Source organism: Canis lupus, chromosome 3, assembly GCF_003254725.2.
Source record: "Canis lupus dingo isolate Sandy chromosome 3, ASM325472v2, whole genome shotgun sequence".
Lineage (NCBI taxonomy): Eukaryota > Metazoa > Chordata > Mammalia > Carnivora > Canidae > Canis > Canis lupus.
The window spans coordinates 50,641,788-50,659,870 of NC_064245.1; the positions used below are offsets into that span (position 1 = coordinate 50,641,788).

At 37.9% G+C, this 18,083-nt stretch overlaps 2 long non-coding RNA genes across 6 annotated transcripts in view; one reads left to right on the top strand and one right to left on the bottom strand.

Moving 5' to 3' along the window:
- Positions 1-6,635, bottom strand: part of LOC125754866 (uncharacterized) — a 121,614-nt gene extending 114,979 nt beyond the window's left edge. For all 4 annotated transcript variants that reach the window (XR_007409871.1, XR_007409868.1, XR_007409872.1 and 1 more), the window contains exon 1: positions 6,513-6,635. This is a non-coding gene — a long non-coding RNA (uncharacterized LOC125754866). The remainder of the gene's footprint in view (positions 1-6,512) is intronic.
- LOC112653654 (uncharacterized) overlaps positions 1-18,083 on the top strand; it is a 79,274-nt gene that overhangs the window by 59,792 nt on the left and 1,399 nt on the right. Inside the window, exons 5-6 of one of the 2 annotated variants that reach the window (XR_007409866.1) lie at positions 4,652-4,819; positions 8,798-9,374. This is a non-coding gene — a long non-coding RNA (uncharacterized LOC112653654). Of the gene's footprint in view, positions 1-4,651; positions 4,820-8,797; positions 9,375-18,083 lie in introns of those variants that run through there. The other variant, XR_007409865.1, reaches the window with a different exon arrangement.

Genomic DNA, 18,083 nt, shown 5'->3' on the forward strand with positions numbered 1-18,083 from the left:
GATGCCTAGAAATCAGGTGGAGCACCTTTAACTGTGCTGGGATAGGAGGCTGAGAGCAGCCAGGAGAAATCCAAAGACCATGTGTTGCAATGGGTGCAGTGTGAATGGGCTTGGGTCTACAGAGCAGCTAGTGTGCTGTAAAAGAGTAGAAGGATAGCAGGAGATCAATGAAGGAAAAGGAGAGGTCAAAAGAGGACATGATTCAAAGGTATAATCATCTTATGAGATGTAACAATTTGTAATATATTTCTTATCCATTATATCTCCCGGCACCACTAACCCAACAACATAGCCATTACTACCCACATTTTACACAGGAGGATAGGAAGAATCAGGCATTCTAAATGATATATCCTTGTCTTCATCCCTCCAGGAAAGCAATTACTAGAGTTTCAGAATACAGAAGAAAATCCATAATTTTTTCTACAAATCCCATCCATTTTCCATAACATCAATGGCCAATTTTCAACGGCCAATTTTCATATATATATATATATATATATATATATATATATATATATATGAACTAGCTCTAACCATCTCTAACCATCTCAATTTGAGGATGTTGGCTGTTTGCATATTTCCATGATAATGATAATAATAATGATGATCATCACTATTATGGTAATAGCTACCATTTATTGAGTGTTAAAATTACTAGACCCAGTACAAGATATTTTAAAATACACAATCTAATTTAATTGTCACAACAACCTTGTGTCATAGGTCATTTTATTTGTATCTTAAAAATGAAGAAACAGATGCTCAGAGAAATGAAGAAAGAGACTCTCAGAGAAGCCAAGAGACTTGCCTCAGATTCACAGATGCTGAAAAAAGAGAGCTGTCACTGGAACATAGGTCTTCCTGATTTGAAAGCCTGTGTCCATAAACATGATGCCATTTTCCCTTTCCTTAGTTAGCTTCACTTCTGGGAAATCATGTCAAAGACTAGGTTAGGTTCAGGGAAACAGATATTTTTTCCCAGTTTCAGCTGTAAAATATGAAATATGTTGTTAATGAGAAGGGAGCAGCATAAGATAGAGAGTGGGAATAAATTACAGGCTGGTGGCTGCCTGAAATAGTGTTACAAATGAAGATATGTTCCTACCAATGCATGAATTTTATGAAGCCTAGCAATTTAGGATGGAGACAACCTTCCCATTGGCTGGAGGTGGCTCTGAGGGAAGGGAAGAGCAAAGTAGTAAATCCTCCAGGAGGCTAGCTGCCCTGTGTGAGAGCTCACCACAGGCGGCCATATTTGTGTTCACATGTCATGAACAGGGGCCTTTTTTAAAAAGCTGATTGCCTAGGGTGATCAGGCACTGACAGTGGCTTGGGAGGGTGACAGCTATGCCTATCGGCTCTGGGCTAGCCCACCATTCTTGATTGCTGCATGGAGTAGATTTGATGATCAAAGTAATGCTGGTGAGAACACAAGTCAACATCCATGCCACTTGTTCATTCTGACTTTATCAGAAGAGCGATTAGGGGAGCAGCTCTGACTAGGGCTGTGGCGTGGGGTCAAGAGGGTCAGACACGAGGCTAGATGAGAGATGAAGTTAATTAGATAATCTGTGCACCACAAGAAGACCACTAGTTGCTTTCTCTGAGACTGGACCAATGTTTTGTTTTTTTTTTTTTTTTTCAATCTTGACTTGGGGGCCCTAACACATCCTTCTGATAAGCTGGTTTATTTCTGTTATCTCTACTAGTGCCTCCATTTAATAGTTGAGTAGTTTTTCTTTTTATTCTTGTAATCATGACTAACCACAGACTGGTAGAACTGCAGATGATTCTTAGTTCAGCTAGTCTAATAACTTTTTTCCTCCTTTCCTCCCTCCCTCCTTCCCTCCCTTCCTCCCTCCCTTCCTTCCTTCCTTCCTTCCTTCCTTCCTTCCTTCCTTCCTTCCTTCCTTCCTTCCTTTTTTTCTTCCTTTCTCTTTCTCTCTCTCTGTTTCTTTCTTTCCTTCTGTGGACAGAAAGGAAACAGAACTTATAGGTACCAATCTACTAACAGTAGAGTGAGGATTAAAATGCAAATTCCCTGCCTCACGGTCTTTAGCACTGTAGGCAATTCAGTTCATTATTCCTCTTGTGGGTGCCAAAATCTATTTATTAGCAGATCCCAGTGACTTTTGAGTGTGACGTTCATGTTAGTGACAGACATGAAGCCATCACTGCAATCTGCAACCCAGGAAGAGTGGCAATGTGGCCTAGGGGATTCAGAGCCTCTATTCAACAGAGCCACAAGCACTCCTGCTTGAGCTGTTGTTGTTGTTTTACAACCAACATTAATACTCTTGGGGAATATTCGGTTGCCTGGAAACAGAAGCCCATCACTGAATTCATTAATATTTAGCCAGTATGCTTTTATGAGCTTCATTATATGATTTTTCTCCTTTGATCCTAATTAACAGGTAAATACCATCAAATGAAACATTCTCAGGGATTTATGGAGCTGAGTTTGAATTTCCAATTTTCTCTTTCCATTCCCAGTTTCCCTGTTTTTAGGTTGATATTTTTTCCTGCATTCTTATTTTTATTAAGAAACCAGATGACATAAGATATGTTCATTGAGAAAGAAAAAGAAGTTCAGGTCAATATCGTTCAATTTGAGGTGGAAATGAAGGGTAAAATCCACCTATTTAAGAAAGATTTACATTTTATTCAACTCTATAGAAGCAGACCTAAAATTCTGTCCAGAGATGAAGCTAGATTGTATGATTTTGAATTAAACTCATGAACAGCACAAATGTGTTTTCAAATAGCTGGTTAAGGTAAAAGATGTATCAGGTGAAAACATGTAGCTAGAAAAGTGCTAACAATTCTTAGAAAACTGCTTTCAAAGGTTTACCGTTGAAGCTCTTTCTTCAAACTTTGGCTAAAAGTCATTCTTCACATTGTGCATCAAATTCTATCTCCCCCCAAAATATGTTGAATCCCAACCTCTGTTCCTATGAATGTGACTTTATCTGGAAATACGGTCTTTGCAGAGGTAGTCAAGATGAGATCCTCAATCTAACAGGACTAGCATCCTTCTAAGAAAGGACAAGACACATAAAGATTGAGGCACAAGGGAAAATGCCATGTGACAAAGAGGTAAGGTTGGGAGTGAGGGAATGATGCATTTACAAGCCAAGGAATGGTGACAATACCAGTAACTAAGAGAGAGGCACTGAACAGATTCTCCTGTATTGCATTCAGAGAAAGTTTGGCCCTGCCAGCATCCTGATTTCTGATTTGTAACCACCAGAACTGTAGAAGAATAAATGTCTGTATTTTGTTTGTTTTGTTTTGTTTGTTTGTTTGTTTTGATGTTTGTGGTAAACTACCATGGCAGCCCTAGGAAACCAATACAGATATATAATCACCTGTTTCAAGTGGGCTAAATTTGCTTTATTGATAAATACTGAAATTACCAAATCTTATGGAAGAATTTTAACAATGGGATCTATAACTAAACGTTCCGTTCAAATGCACAAAATAGAAGTATTGCCAGCTCTAAACAGACTTTTTCTAATAAATTTGATTAATTGAGGCTATACTAAATCTGTATCTTAGAAAGACTTAGTTTTTGTAAATATAATCCATAAAAAATAAAATAAATTGAAAATAAAGTATTTGGCAAAAATATGTCATATTAGATTTTTCATTGCTTTCTTTAAGATTTTTGATTGGAGACATGAATCATTAATTCACTCATTTATTTAATAATCCATTCATAAGTCATTCTTTAAGAATTTATTTATAATGTTTTATAGATGTTTTTTGTTCTTCTCATTTGTTCTCTCAACTGATTCATAAACCAGAATTATCAATATTTGACAGATATCCACAGCATCAAGATAGTCACATAATAGAGACTCAAGAGACATCATGTCAGTTACCAGAAACTTCTCTTTAGTTTTTAAACAAAATACCCTACTTATCCAGCTAATGTATTTCTATTACTGTCATATTAAATGGAGTATACCAGTTTCCTGAAAGGAAGAACTCTTGAGATAAAAATAAAAAGTCTTCACAACTTACAGGTAGTCTTATTTACTGAACTTGAAATGTAGAGCTACGAGAGTGCTCTATCACCTTTCCTGGAACACCTGGCTTTACACTTACTGATGTCGGAGATGAAATATTGCATGGATTAAGACAAAGGCTTGAATTCCTCATTCAAAATAAGCAGAAACTTTGTAAGAATGGGTCCTATAAATTGTTGGGCAAATATTTTCAAGTTAAAGAAATTTAAAGTTAAATTTTAAAGTAGAAGGCTTAAAGAAATCATTTATCTTTCTAAAAAAATAGATGAAAGTCAGACATCAGATGGTTAAGGTAAAAGATTATTGTCACCAATGTAAGGCAATAATAAAAGTGTAAGTAAGAAGTTATGTTATTAATAAAATTGCTAAGAATTCATCACAAAGAGATAATCATATATAGCAAGAGATGATATATGTACATATATATACAATGCTTCTCAAATACTTCTCAATAAATAACCACAAATGGAGGGACAAACTTGCCAGGTTTTGAGGACATAATCTGAAGCAATTGCTCCAAATGCATAATTTCTTCACCTTTTAATGCCAGTATTAATGAAAACACATTCTTTGTATGACATGCCAGTGATTATAAAAATATCCACTCTCATTTCCAGCCATGCAGCAGAGTCAATTATGGAGCAGCTTATGTGAAGTGGACATTACTACTAGCACTACCCCTACCTGGGTCTCCTCACTTTTGTGGGAAGTGAGAAGGTTATATTTTCACTTCTTAGCCTGCTGCAGTGGTCAAGACCAAGTGAAGTATATCACTCTTGAGTCAGGTAATGAAAATCCCCTTCATAATCTTCCAACCATTTTTTTTCCCCTTGGATTGCGGGGGTGGAAGTGGTGTATTCAGGTGATGAAGCCGCATGAACAGATTGGACCACTATGTCATTGAGCAGGAGGCCCTGGACAGGGCCCATCCTAGAGCAGACTGGACATTTCAGAAATAGACTATGTAATAAACCACCAAGATTGTGAGTTTATTTGCCATCACACCATAAGTCCAGCCTAACCTAACCAAGAAAACAGTCTATGTCTATCATTGGCTTCATTAGTCTCCTGACACACAGAAGACTAGTGGGAATGGGAGTCCTTTAATCATGTAGTTGGTTTCCTGAATATCCCAATTTATTAGGGCTCTATCAATATTCCATTTCATTTAACTCTGGTATATTTCAGAATGACCACCTTGTACTTCTACACTTTTTAATCTTTTGAGGGAATAATTTCCCCATATAAGCCATTCTCAATAAAGGAAGGACTGGTGTTTTCTTTTACTACAAAGTAGAACTAGTAATTGGGCAAAACCACAATCCTGTGGACTAAAACAAGAGTTTCAATTAAATGGTTAGGGTTGTGTTCGGTTGTCATTGTGCCAAGTATTTGCCTCTTTTCTTTCAGACACCCACCCCACACCCCAGCCCCATTATCTGCACTGTGCCACTGGGTGTTAGCAAGTAATTACTTTGTAGTCTCCTGATCTATATGGCTTTCTGTTGAGTTCTACCAAAGGGACACAGGGTTGGGGAATCAGAAGTCAAGGAAAAGAGAGATACTTCCTGCTTCTGGATCTGGCACTGTGGCAGTTGAGGTAGAGAAAACAGAAATAGAGTGATTTCAGACTCCAACATCCCAGGGAGGGGCTGCATGTTTCACCTATTCCAGCCCTTGTGAGTAGAAGTGACAACAACGGTACAATTAGCAATGCATCCAGAGGTACAGTACCTTCCCATGTTCTCTCCAGAACATTAGCAGCTCTTAATCTTTAAATATTACTTCTTTTCATTTTACTCCTACAGTCTTCTGCCTATCCCCTTTTCACTCTTACGTGGCTTTCTACCCCACAGCAGCCAACTTTCTGAATTAAATCCTGTGTATTTGAAATCCCTAGGATGGTTGACAAGACCTCGAGGTTGTAATTACTTTAAAATTCTATTTGTATACTGAGTAAAGGAAAACCATTTTGATAGCCACATTTGAATCATGCTATAAAAATCAAAAAAGTCTATATTCTAATGTTAGCTGAGACACACAACTATTCAGGGTCATTTGGTCTCACTAGCCTTTTCTGTAAAATGAATATAATATTGTCATACTATTAAAGTGTATTCATTATAATGTATTAGCTATTAAGTACTAAGTGAGATTAATAATGATTGTTAACATCTCTCAGGTCTTTGCAGTGTCAGTCATGGGCTCGTGCTTCTTCTTGGGACTGCTATGAAGTGGGTTTCATTGTTATACACATTTCATAGATAAAGAAACTTGACTTAAAGAGGATAAAAATTTGCTCTAGTCAATGATTTAGTATGTTTGAAGCCAACACCCTCAACTTTGCATTCTGCATCTGATCCCCAAGTCAGCAACTTAATCACCATGAGACAACACCATCCTTATCGTATCACAACTGCCAAATACCGTGCCTGCCACATGATAGTCATATACTAAATGGCAGACACTATTACTTACCATTAATAACACAGAGGTCACTTGGGCTGAAGGCAACTGACCATGCTCAACCAAGAATATCAGAGCTTAGATTAGGATGCCACCTTTGACTTGGCCTCCTGTTTCACCTCACATGGGGCCAACATGGCAGGTTCAATGTAATCTGGCAATGGTGTTGAGTCATAATGCCTGTACCCCAGGGGGAGCCAGAAGGGATTCACATTTCCTCTGTCCACATACTACAAATACAGAGGGACACAGAAGTTGAGCTGCTTGCTGATGTTAGACAATATGTCCACTTCTCCCTCATACTGTGAGCCAAGTTCATCAGTTGGAATAATGATTAAAATAACCAAATTTCTGAGCTGAATTAGCAAGATGACCTCATCCAGCAAAATAACGATGACTTTTAAAAGCAAAGTATCACTTTTTTAAACATTTCTCCTCAGATCATCTTAAATGACCTCCTCTCTGAGTCTTGCCTGAAAACTCTGCCTCTTTTTGTGTTTCGCCTTGAAGCACTTTGTGGTATGATGGATGGAGCATGCCATATAAAAATAAATTGGATAGTATTCCCTCCTATTATCTACGATTCCTTGATCATCCAACAGAGTTTTTAATAAACATTTGAATTATTTACAGTAATCTACAAAGGCATTTTAATAGTGCATGTGGTAGACGGAAGAGAGTGAAAAATGTCTTTGTTTTACTGTGATGGAGCCAATGAACCATGACACAAATGATCGCTTGCCTTATTTGTAATTATTCATGGTAAAGATCTTCATTCAGTGGCAGACATTTTCTGGCTCTGGGTCCTAGTGATTATGAGACCATGAGAATTATTTGCCACAGTCTCACTCGAGGACAAACTGAATTGCACGCAAAGTTTGGGATGGACTTCTGTGAAGCAAATGCAGAAACTGGCAAACATTATTCCCTATCAGATCACTTTTAGCCTAGTCCCAGAGTAATAAGCTTTTAGCTTCTACCTTTCCAACCCATAAAAACATTACAATGTGGTCATTCTGCCTGCATAATTGATATTTGTGTTCAATTATTTTGAAAAAAAATTAGCCAGCTGCTTTGCACCCTATTATATAGTCTTACACCTGCCGATGGAGCCTAGTGTGGGTTAAGTCAATGGAGATGATCTGATGAGACCCGGTGCCTTTAAGCTAACTCAAACTGGACACTGACATGTAAATATTCCACGCTTGGCTAGCATCTATAGTTTCATTTACTTTGTTCTCCAGATAGCTTCCATGCTAGTCCATCTACTTCCTAGATTTTGACTTTACCTTCTGTTCTAAGCTGTGTCTACTCTCTGGAGTTTTCTTATAATGGATCACCTTCCTTTATTCAGGTTGATTTCCTCTATTCTCTAAGAATTTGGAGACCATCTTTCGCCTATCGACCCTTGTGCTAAATAAAGCCTCTAGTGATAGCCTCTTGGGATAAAATGGCCAGCAGCACCTTGGGAAAGGAAATTTAAAAAGCCAAAAAATCAGTGGCTCTCTACTGTGGGGCATCTGAGCATCACCAGAGACTTGTAAGCAAACCATGCTCAGGTTCATGCCCAGACTAAAGGAATGAGAATTTTTGGAGTTGAAGTCTAGGCACTGTGTTGCTTGGAGTTTCAGGATGACCTTAAAATTCGACTGGGGCTGAAAACTGAAGATTCAGATAATCTGAGATGTCACTTCCAATTAAGAAAAAAGAAAATACTAATCAGTTGTAGTTGATCTATATCTACACAGATTGAATCAATTGAAAATTGGTAATCAGACAAAAATTGTTGGTTGCATTGCCCATGCCCAAGTCTTTTCAGAAGCCAGCCCTAAACCTGGTAAATTTTAGTTATATGAGCCAATATATCTTCTTTTTGCTTAAGCCAGCTCAGTTAGGGTTTCCACCCCCTAAAAGTTGTCCTTGTGAACAGGAAGGCAAAGAAGGGGATGTGTGGTTGTAAGAGGGAAAGTGAGTGTATATGTTCATGTGTGTTAGTAAGTATGTGAGGGAGTGTGTGGGAGATAGATTATCTAAATAAAGAAAACATTATAACACCATTGAGATGAAAGGGGGGGCATTGAAACCATTGTCTGAGGTGTTTTAACTTACAATAGCTGAGTCTTTCATTAAATTGCTATATTTTATGACCAAATAAATAAAACAGAGCATTTGTTTTATCATCATGTGGGTACTACGTATGTGGCAGGGGTGGGAGCAAAGGTGGGGGAGAGAGACAGAGACCGAGTAGGCAGGATTTGCAACAAAGTTTCTTTATCACAAATTTTTTTCTCTCAAAGGACATTTTACCCCAGGGAGCCTGTTGTGATGGAATGACACATTTGAAATGCAAGGTTCACTACATTCAAACGTGCCATGAGAGGGTTCCCCTGGAGATGAACAAAGGAGAGGTACAGAAGGAAGCTTATAGGAGGAGTGACAGCCATGACCATGATCATAGACTATGAGTACTTATTTAAGGGGTACTGAAGAGCCAAACATATGGAAATAAGGTCAGGAAGAGACCTGTACCTCATGAATGGCAAGATCACAGGCACACACAATGAAGGGACTCTGGGAATCAGAATGAAACCTGGAAGACTTGGGTCTTCCCATTTGAACTTGGGTTTTGAAACTTTGAACTCCAGTTGACAATGTTGTTGCATAGCCTCTACAATTAGGAAAACTACAATGAGAAAGGAATCACAAGATCCTGACGGATATTTTTAGTACGTTTCTTTGTTTTCATCAGTGTTTAAAATTTTTATTTATAACTAATGTGTTTTTATGTGAGGAAAGTTAATCTACCTCCAACTGCAAATAGTACCCCCTGCATTTCCCGCATATTTTCAAGTAAAATAGCATGACATGTGTCACTGAAGCAGCATGAGAACAAGCATGTGACTATAAAGAAATAAATTTCATTTTAATTAAAAAATGATCCAGAGCCCTATTGTGTGGATTGAACTTGAAATAAAACCTGAAACAGGGGATCCCTGGGTGGCTCAGTGGTTTGGCGCCTGCCTTTGGCCCAGGGCGTGATCCTGGAGACCTGGGATCAAGTCCCACATAAGGCTCCCTGCATGAAGCCTGCTTCTCCCTCTGCCTGTGTCTCTGCCTCTCTCTCTCTCTCTCATTCTGTCTCTCATGAATAAATAAATAAAATCTTAAAAAAATACCTGAAACACATAATACATCCTTCAACAAAGATTTATTGGATTTATCCCAGTCTTTTTACATATATGATTTAATTTGATCATTACAACAAGCCAATGAGATGTACAGATAAGGATAACTGAAGGTATTATGTTGTTCTGAATATAAAACCCATGTGTTTTCAATTATTTTAAATTTTCATGAGCACCTATGATGTGCTAAGTACATTATACATGCTTTATTAATTAATTATGTAAAATTCCCTATTAAGATTACCATTTTATTGCAGAAAGAAATGAAGCTCAGACAAAATAAAGAAGTTCACAGTTACAGAACAGCTACTTAAATCCAAATCTGTCTGACTCCCATTCTTTTTTTCTCACTGGATGGCAAATGGAAGTGAGAATCAGCATAGGGAAAGAGGCAAAGGAAGATGAAAGAGATAAGATGCATATTTAAAATTAGAAGTTGTAGAGGCACCTGGGTGGCTCAATTGGTTAAGCATCTGCTTTTAGCTCAGGTCATGACCCTGGGGTCCTGGGATTGAACCCCAAGTCCATCTGGCTCTCTGCTCAACATGAAGTCTGCTTCCCCCTCTCCTGCTCCTCCTCCTCTCCCCACTGTTCATGCTCTTTATTTATTTACTAGAAAGAGAGAGAGAGAATGAAAGCCTTCAAAAAATAGAAGTTATACATTTATATCTATATCACACACTTCCAAGTAATACCCCTGGATGACTTTCTGCAACCAGGTGTAGCTCTTATTTTGAACTACAACTTAATGGTCACTCTAGGAAGTTTATAAAATATTCAGTCTACAGCAAGTGAAATGAAAAGCAAGTAGAAAAATAAGAAAATAATGCAAAATATTACAAACAAGATGAGTAAGACTATAAGTGCTTTTCCCTCTTTTATTTTATCTGTATATTCTCATTATTTGGTTGAAATTAGGGAGCATATGTGGCTTTGAGATAAAAAGAAAAATGTTGCTTAAAAGAATAAGGGAAAGATGCAAATCAATCTTACTCCTTTGCGTTCATATTTTGGTGCTGACTATGTTTAGCCATGTCTGGCTTGACAACCCTTATTCATCAGGTTTGGGTCTGGGGGAGGAAACACTAACCCTCCAGCAAAATTATCTTTCAGAACATAATTGTGTGTTATCAGCGAGTATCCTAAGGGAGATGATGGTAATTCCCCAAAATAGAGTTTTGCACATGACTTGGGCAAAACAGCATTATTTTTGGAAGTACATGTCCTCCCGAGGGGGCTATTTTGAAGGGGATAAGATTATCTTAGAGCTCTCAGTTTGTTAAACATCTGCCATAGTATATTACAGACTCACCCAGTTGTCTACTGAACCAAAGGGAAGAGAGAGACAGAGTTTAAAAAGCAAACAAAAACGTTGATGGATTGGAACTTGCAAGCTTAGAGAAATAGCTTTCTTCTCTTAAGCACTAGAGCTCTATACTCATCTGGTTTTCAACCCACTTCACTAGTCACTCCCTCTGGATCTCCGTTGATGTCTCCTCCTTTTCTCCCAGGGATGAATACTTGAGCTCTTCTGTATATTTAATCACTCCTTACATGACATCATTTAATATGTGTCTTTAAATTCTATCTCTATGCTGACAGCTACTAGATTTATAGTTCAGCTTAGATAACTCCCCTGATGTCCTGCTACCTACTTAATATATCCATGTGAATAACTAATACATATTTGAAACTTATCATGCCTAAAATCACATTTTGAATCTTCCCTCCAACCTAACCATCCTCTATGTTGTTTTTCTTTTTTTTCCAACTTATTTAAGGGCAACTCTGTACTTCTATTTGCTCAGGCACAAATCTTTGCAGTCATCTTTAATTCTTCTATCTCTTAAACCATGTAGCTAATCCACCAGCAAATCCTTTAAATCATAATGAGAAACCAGCACTCCTCAGGACCTTCATCATCACCCCGTGGGTCAAACTACTACCATCTTTTACCAGTCATTTCCAGGTTTGCCCACCTCTAGTCAATTCCTCACAAGCATTGCAACCTTTTCAAAAGGTAAGTTCAGTCATGTTCTGATGCTGCTCAAAATCCGTGCATGCTTTTCCATTTCATAAAAAGTAAAGCCAAACCCTTACAATGGCTTACCAGGTTACACAAGATCTAAACCCTCATTATTTCTCTGACCTTCTTACCTACAATTCGTCCTCATTTCCTCTGCCCTACCCCCCTGGCATCCCTGCTCTACCTCAACTTCAAGTTCCACTACCACCTCAAGGCTCCTGCATTCCCTGTTCTTTATGCCGAGAACACTCCCTTACCACCAGGGTCAGAATTATCTTCCTCATCTGTGCAATGAATTTAATTTGGATTCTCCAAAGAAAACTTGCCATGCTTAAAAAATAGAACAGATTCAGTAGCTAACTACTGATTTATTTTCTATTGAAAAGGGCAAGTTCCATGAAAGCAGAGGACTCCCAAATTCTAAACCAATGCTAACCTGCCCAATACCAGTCAGGTGCCAGGAGAATCAGAAGGGAATCAAAAGCTGAGTTAAGTAGGGATCTTCTATTCCCATGGAATAAGGCTCAAGTGGGAGACCTCACAGTTTCAAATAGCCTAAGTCTAAGAATCCTAGGAAATCACATGTGTTATTTTTTTGCCTGAAAAGACTCTTAGCTTAGTGATCTTAAACAGAAGTTTACTTTCCTTATAGGTGCTATTTTCACTCTATTTCATATCCCAATTGAACACATATAAGCAGCTCTGCTCTTCCTCTTGAATGTATTTCTTTTTTAAATTTCCCATTAGTTACCATATTCAAATAACGAAATCTGTGTTAGAGAAAAGCAGATACATATACATAGAATAGTTCATATAGAGCCAAGCCTTTAGAGCATTAGTTAAAATCATTCTATATATAAAATTCAAGTGATCTACCTTCAATTAACCCATGGCTGTTAGATCCACTATATGTGAAGTGCCATGGTCATCACCATTGATCTTATAAAATAAAGAAAACATGACTTTGACACTCAAGGGATTTACAAATCAGTTCAGAGACACACAATTCTTAAATACAATTAATACAGTGGAAAGGGTTATAAATAAGCTACAAAGAACTTTAGGCAGAAAAAAGAAATGAGGATAAATTTAATTTAAATACTACAATTAGAAGAAGCTTCATGAGGTGACTTTTTTATATGGGTTTTAAAGGACAAAGAGAATGGAGAAAGGTCAGAAAAGGCTTAGATTATATATTCATTCATTCATTCATCCATGATAAGAATTATTTATTGAGAACCTTCTATGCATCAAGAAATGTGTTAGAGACAAGAAAGGTATTTCTCATTCAGAAAGAAGCAAAACTACAGAGGTAAGAAAAGAAACTGGCTGAGGAATTGGTAAGCTAAAAAGTAAAAGAGTGGTTAGTTAATAAAATAAAGCTGGTAGAGTGAGAACCAAAGAAGCTGGAAATGGTATCTTATTTCTAAAAGTGTATGATGTTATTGTAAAACTCAATGGAAGTATTGATTTTTATTATTATAATCAATAGTCTTGCATGGTGAGCTTCAGTACTTTGAATTCATGCCATAGCAAGGTTTTCTGAGCAGGGAAATGACATTCTAAGTATCCTTCTTAAGAGGGAAAAAAATGTCCTAACATGCCCCAAGGAACACTGGGATGATAGGGTTCCTCAAACACAAATCCCAAAAATGCCTCTAAAATAGTTCATTCTGTGCTTGCTTCAGGGCAATCTTACCCCCATTTAGATAGAAAATAAAACAGGGAAGCACGAGGCCTCAAATTTGGTTATAAAGAAACTTGCTTTAGAGGGATTTTCTTAAAACTATTAAATGCATCTGTTGTCCCAAACACAATTGTCTTTGAACTGGAGTTATGGAGTGTTAAAGCATTTATTTGGACTGATTGATACAGTGGTGATCCCCAGCCATTTCTCTTTAAAATCTCCGAGTGCCCAAACAGTCTCTCTTTACTAGGACCATCTGAACATTTCCATTTGCCTGTACAACATACCTCACATTTCCAAGCTATACAATAAGCTGTTGTGATTAAATATACCTCAGGCTCTCAATTCTGCCTTGTTCTATAAACACAATTACCTTCAGTGTTTGTATATTTAGATACTTGTATTTAATTTATGTGGACTAACGTTAGGTAAGATAATTCCACCTGTCCTGAGAATGTTCATCTTCATTTCCCACTGTCTGTCTCTCTTTAAATCTGGTTGGGGTGCTTGCCTGCCTGCCAAGACTTAAAACAGGTAGAAAACCTGTTTTCTACTTAAAACAGGTAGAAAACAGTCCATCTTGGATACCTGACACTGGGGCAGAGATTTCACCAAAGTCGATTCAGTTAGAAGAAGAATTTAGTGCCCTGTTCAGTCAAACCCCTAATCATCAAAGAGTAGCTTCAGTAAACTATCATTTGACCATAAAGAGAAATTTCTAAGTATATCATACACTGAAATTCACTAAACAGTGTAGCTTCCCCCCAAAATAAGAAGATGGGTATCTGTTTTCCCTTTACAATCTTTCTGCCATATAATTTCATTGCCTTCCAAACTCAGTATTTCCTAGGTGTTTTTTGTGATATATGCATAGTAAACTGCAAACAAACCCTAGCTAGTGTACCTGAAGGAGTGGATGGCCAGGTAATATTCCCAGTACATACACGTAGAGTCCTTGGATTCCTACAAAGATAAGGACTGACTTCTTTCCACCAAAAGAAACAATAGAGATATTCAAAAGACAGGCTACAGGGCAATGAAAAGACAAAGAATTAAACAAACAAACCAAACAATAATAGTCTTTCTCCTTTTGCCCCGGTCTATGGACTGGTGATTTGTAGTGTGAGTTGAGGGGCACATGGTATCCAAGGTAGCTGAGCACATCTGGGCCAATGCTAGAGTCGGCAGGGCCACAGTGCGTCCCCAAAAGGATGAAAATAGAAGATATACCTGAAACCTCAACTCCTGCTGCTCAGTCTTTAACTCCCTTCACATCTTCACTCTAATGATTCCCAAATTTGTATTTTTCAGATTTAACCTCTTCCCTGAACTTCAGACTCATTTATTCAACTCCCAACTCCACTTAGATGTATTGCAGTCTTCTGAAACCAAACATCCAAAGTAGAACCTCCTTCCTAAATCCACTTCTCCCAAAGACTTCTCCCTGTAATTAAATAGCACCACCTTTCCCCTAGTTTCATAGTCCAAAAGTCTGATTATCTTCCTTGATTTCTCTTTTCTCTGACATCCTTTATATAATCCATTTAACAATTTCTAACACAGCTATGTGAGAATTATACTAGGAATTTGATCAATCCTTACCAAACCTATGGCTAACACATAAAGCCAACCCCAATCTTGTCTCCCCTGGACTACCACAGAAGACCTTTAATGGAGTTCCCAGTTTCTGTACTTGTCACACACTGCCCTGGGCTCCCAGCAGTGACTTGTTCAGGCATAGCAGCCAGAGTGATCCTTCTTTGCAAGAAAATCAGATTATTACCTCAGTTCTCTGCTCAAAAATGTTCCAATGATTTACCACCAGGTTTTGAATAAACTGGAAAATCTTTAGCAGGGTCTACAAGGTCCACTATGGTCTATCTCTGCTTACTGCTTAGACTTTACCTTGACACACTGCCCCTCAATCATTTCACTGTACCCTTATCCTTGTGTTTCCAATATAGCCAGTGCTTTCCTGCCTCCAACACTGTACACTAGCTGTTACCTCTTCTCAGAATGTGTTCCCCACATTTTTTAAAGGGATAGACCCTTTATATCCTGTGGTATTTTGTCCAAATGCTGATACTTAGATCATCCTACCTAAAGTAACCCCCACTTCCACCCTCTATACACTGACCCAACTATACCCAATTACATTTTTCCCTTAACACATACACCACCTGACACATTTCCTCTTTGTTTGCTTGTTTAATACCCTATAACTTTCAAAAGAAAATAATTCCCATATAACGTCAAGATTCTGTCTCATTCACCACTGTTTCTTTGAAACTTAGTCCAGTCCCTGGCACATAATAGATGCTGAATACATATTTGTTAAATCAAAACACTATATTGGGGTGAAACAAGATTGCTGCCAACCTTCTAGCCACAGTGCATGATAGCTGCATTAAAACTACTTGGAATTAGTTTAAAGGAAATTTCTGTTTCTGTATACCATCTTATACATCCAATGCTTTTTGTGCATAGTTTCTTAGTTATTTTTTTCTTATTCTTTCTTTTTAATGAATTCAAATGAAGTGAATGGCCATGGCTCTTCTTGTTTTGTATAGCAATCATTCCCTTGAGTGTTGAAATGGAAAATTAGATACAAAGATATTTTTTTTCTTAAAATAAAGGCCTAAGGAGTGAATGGTGGTAAAACATGCAGTGAGGCTAGAATCATATGTTCTGTATATGAGAGTAGATGTTTCTCACAGAAAACCTCAACCCTGTGCAAAAATTCCTGTCTCTGGATTAGCTATCAGAGCACCCTGTAAATGTTTACACATAGGGCAACCTAAATAAAAGTCAGAATTTAATTAAACTTCCACATATGTGTACTGTAATGGATCTTACTATATATGAAATAAAGCAAATATCATTTGCTTATGTTTTAAAATTCCAAATAAAAAGGCCAATATAAAAAGTGCCAATCTTGGCAAACAGCTTGAGAGAGTAGCTGAACTTTGAGTGTTCCATCTAAAGAAATAAGACTAAAGACATGTCCCCCATACACCACTATACTGAGGATTAAATTTTTTAAAAAGTAGATGAATAGGCTTTGATAACTATAATGCACTACAGTTATTAAACAAAGGATCATTAAGAGTATTAGCAGTCAAAGAAGGTCCATCAAATCAAACCCAGGAAAGCCCTAGACTCAATTAGACAGGGTTTAACCCAGGTGTACCCTTCCTTTGCTTTAGCCCAGAAAGACAGTGTGGTATTGCAGAATAGACACAGATGCGGGAGGCAGGATACTAGGACTGGAGTCTCAACTCTAGTGTTCGCTCACTGGGTATCCTTGGGTCTTTTGCATTCTCTCTCTATCCTTGATTTTATCATCTATAAAAAAAAAAGAGCCTAAAGGTGTGACCTCTAAGCATCTGCCAGCTCTCCTTGTTATGCTTTTTTTTTTTTTAGATTTTATTTATTTATTCGTGAGAGACACACAGAGAGAGAGAGAGGCAGAGACACAGGCAGAGGGAGAAGCAGGCTCCCTGCAGGGAGCCCAGTGTGGGACTCGATACCCGGACTCCAGGATCATGACCTGAGCCAAAGGCAGATGCTCAACTGCTGAGCCACCCAGGCCTGTTATGCTTTTTATAATCCTTGGTGCAACCATTGTATGATGCTGCTAAACCATGAAAACCTGAGGTGATGTTATATAGATAACACTATCCTTATATTGATATTGCCTATCCTGACAATAAATTGAGGGAATGTCTTTAAGATAAGAGTTGCCTTAATGGGCTGATAAATCAGTCTTATCCTTGGCGCTTCAACCAGAGTGGGGCCAGGTTTGAGAGATGAACTGTGCTAGACCGTGAGAGATAGATCGTAGCCTGAGAAGTTATCTCATTGGATACATTACTTGACCCCAAGAGACAGAAACTGGGACTAAAAACTAAACAATTTAGCCCTATTATACTGTTTTGTCTCCAACTTTAGAGCAATTTTATCAAGCCTTTTGCTGTGTGAAGTGGAGGTCTTTCTGTTTCTGTCTCAGTCTCACTGACAGCCAAATGAACTACAAAGGTCTAGTGAGGTGATACTAATTTTCTCAGTCTCTGTCTATACTTCCATTGTCTTGTATACCTCCTGTTCTCATCTGCTGCTGCAAAGTTTTTCCTACCATAAGCACAAAACTAATAGAACATTTTTTACTTAAAATAAATAAATGAATAAATGAAGATTTGCTTTCAACAAAAGAGGAAAGTGAAAATGGAAAAGTGAGCTATTTCCCTACATTTATATTCAGTCCTTTCCTTTAGTGCTAGTGCTGCATCCTATAAAGAACAAATATAGGGAGATTGTTTGACTTAATTTTGTAGATTTTATTACAGAACATTTATTTTTAGTTTATTAAGACTGATTATCTTATCTTTTAATTCTCTTAATACTGACCGAGATTTCCCATGTCCCGAGCGTAAGTTCAGGCTGACTCACTTGAACATCTTAAGAAAAAAAGAGCAGATTTCCAGGAGTCACTAAAACCTGAAATTTAAAAAGGAAGGTCAAAGAAGAGGATGGGGGGATGGGGGGAGGGAGAGGAGAGGAAGAGGAAAGGGAAGGGGAGAAAAGGAAGAGGAAGGAGAAGAAGGCAAGATAGAGGAGGAGGAAGAAGGAAGGAAGGGAAACAAGGAAGAGAGAAAGAGGAAAGAAGGAAGGAAGGAAAGAAGGAA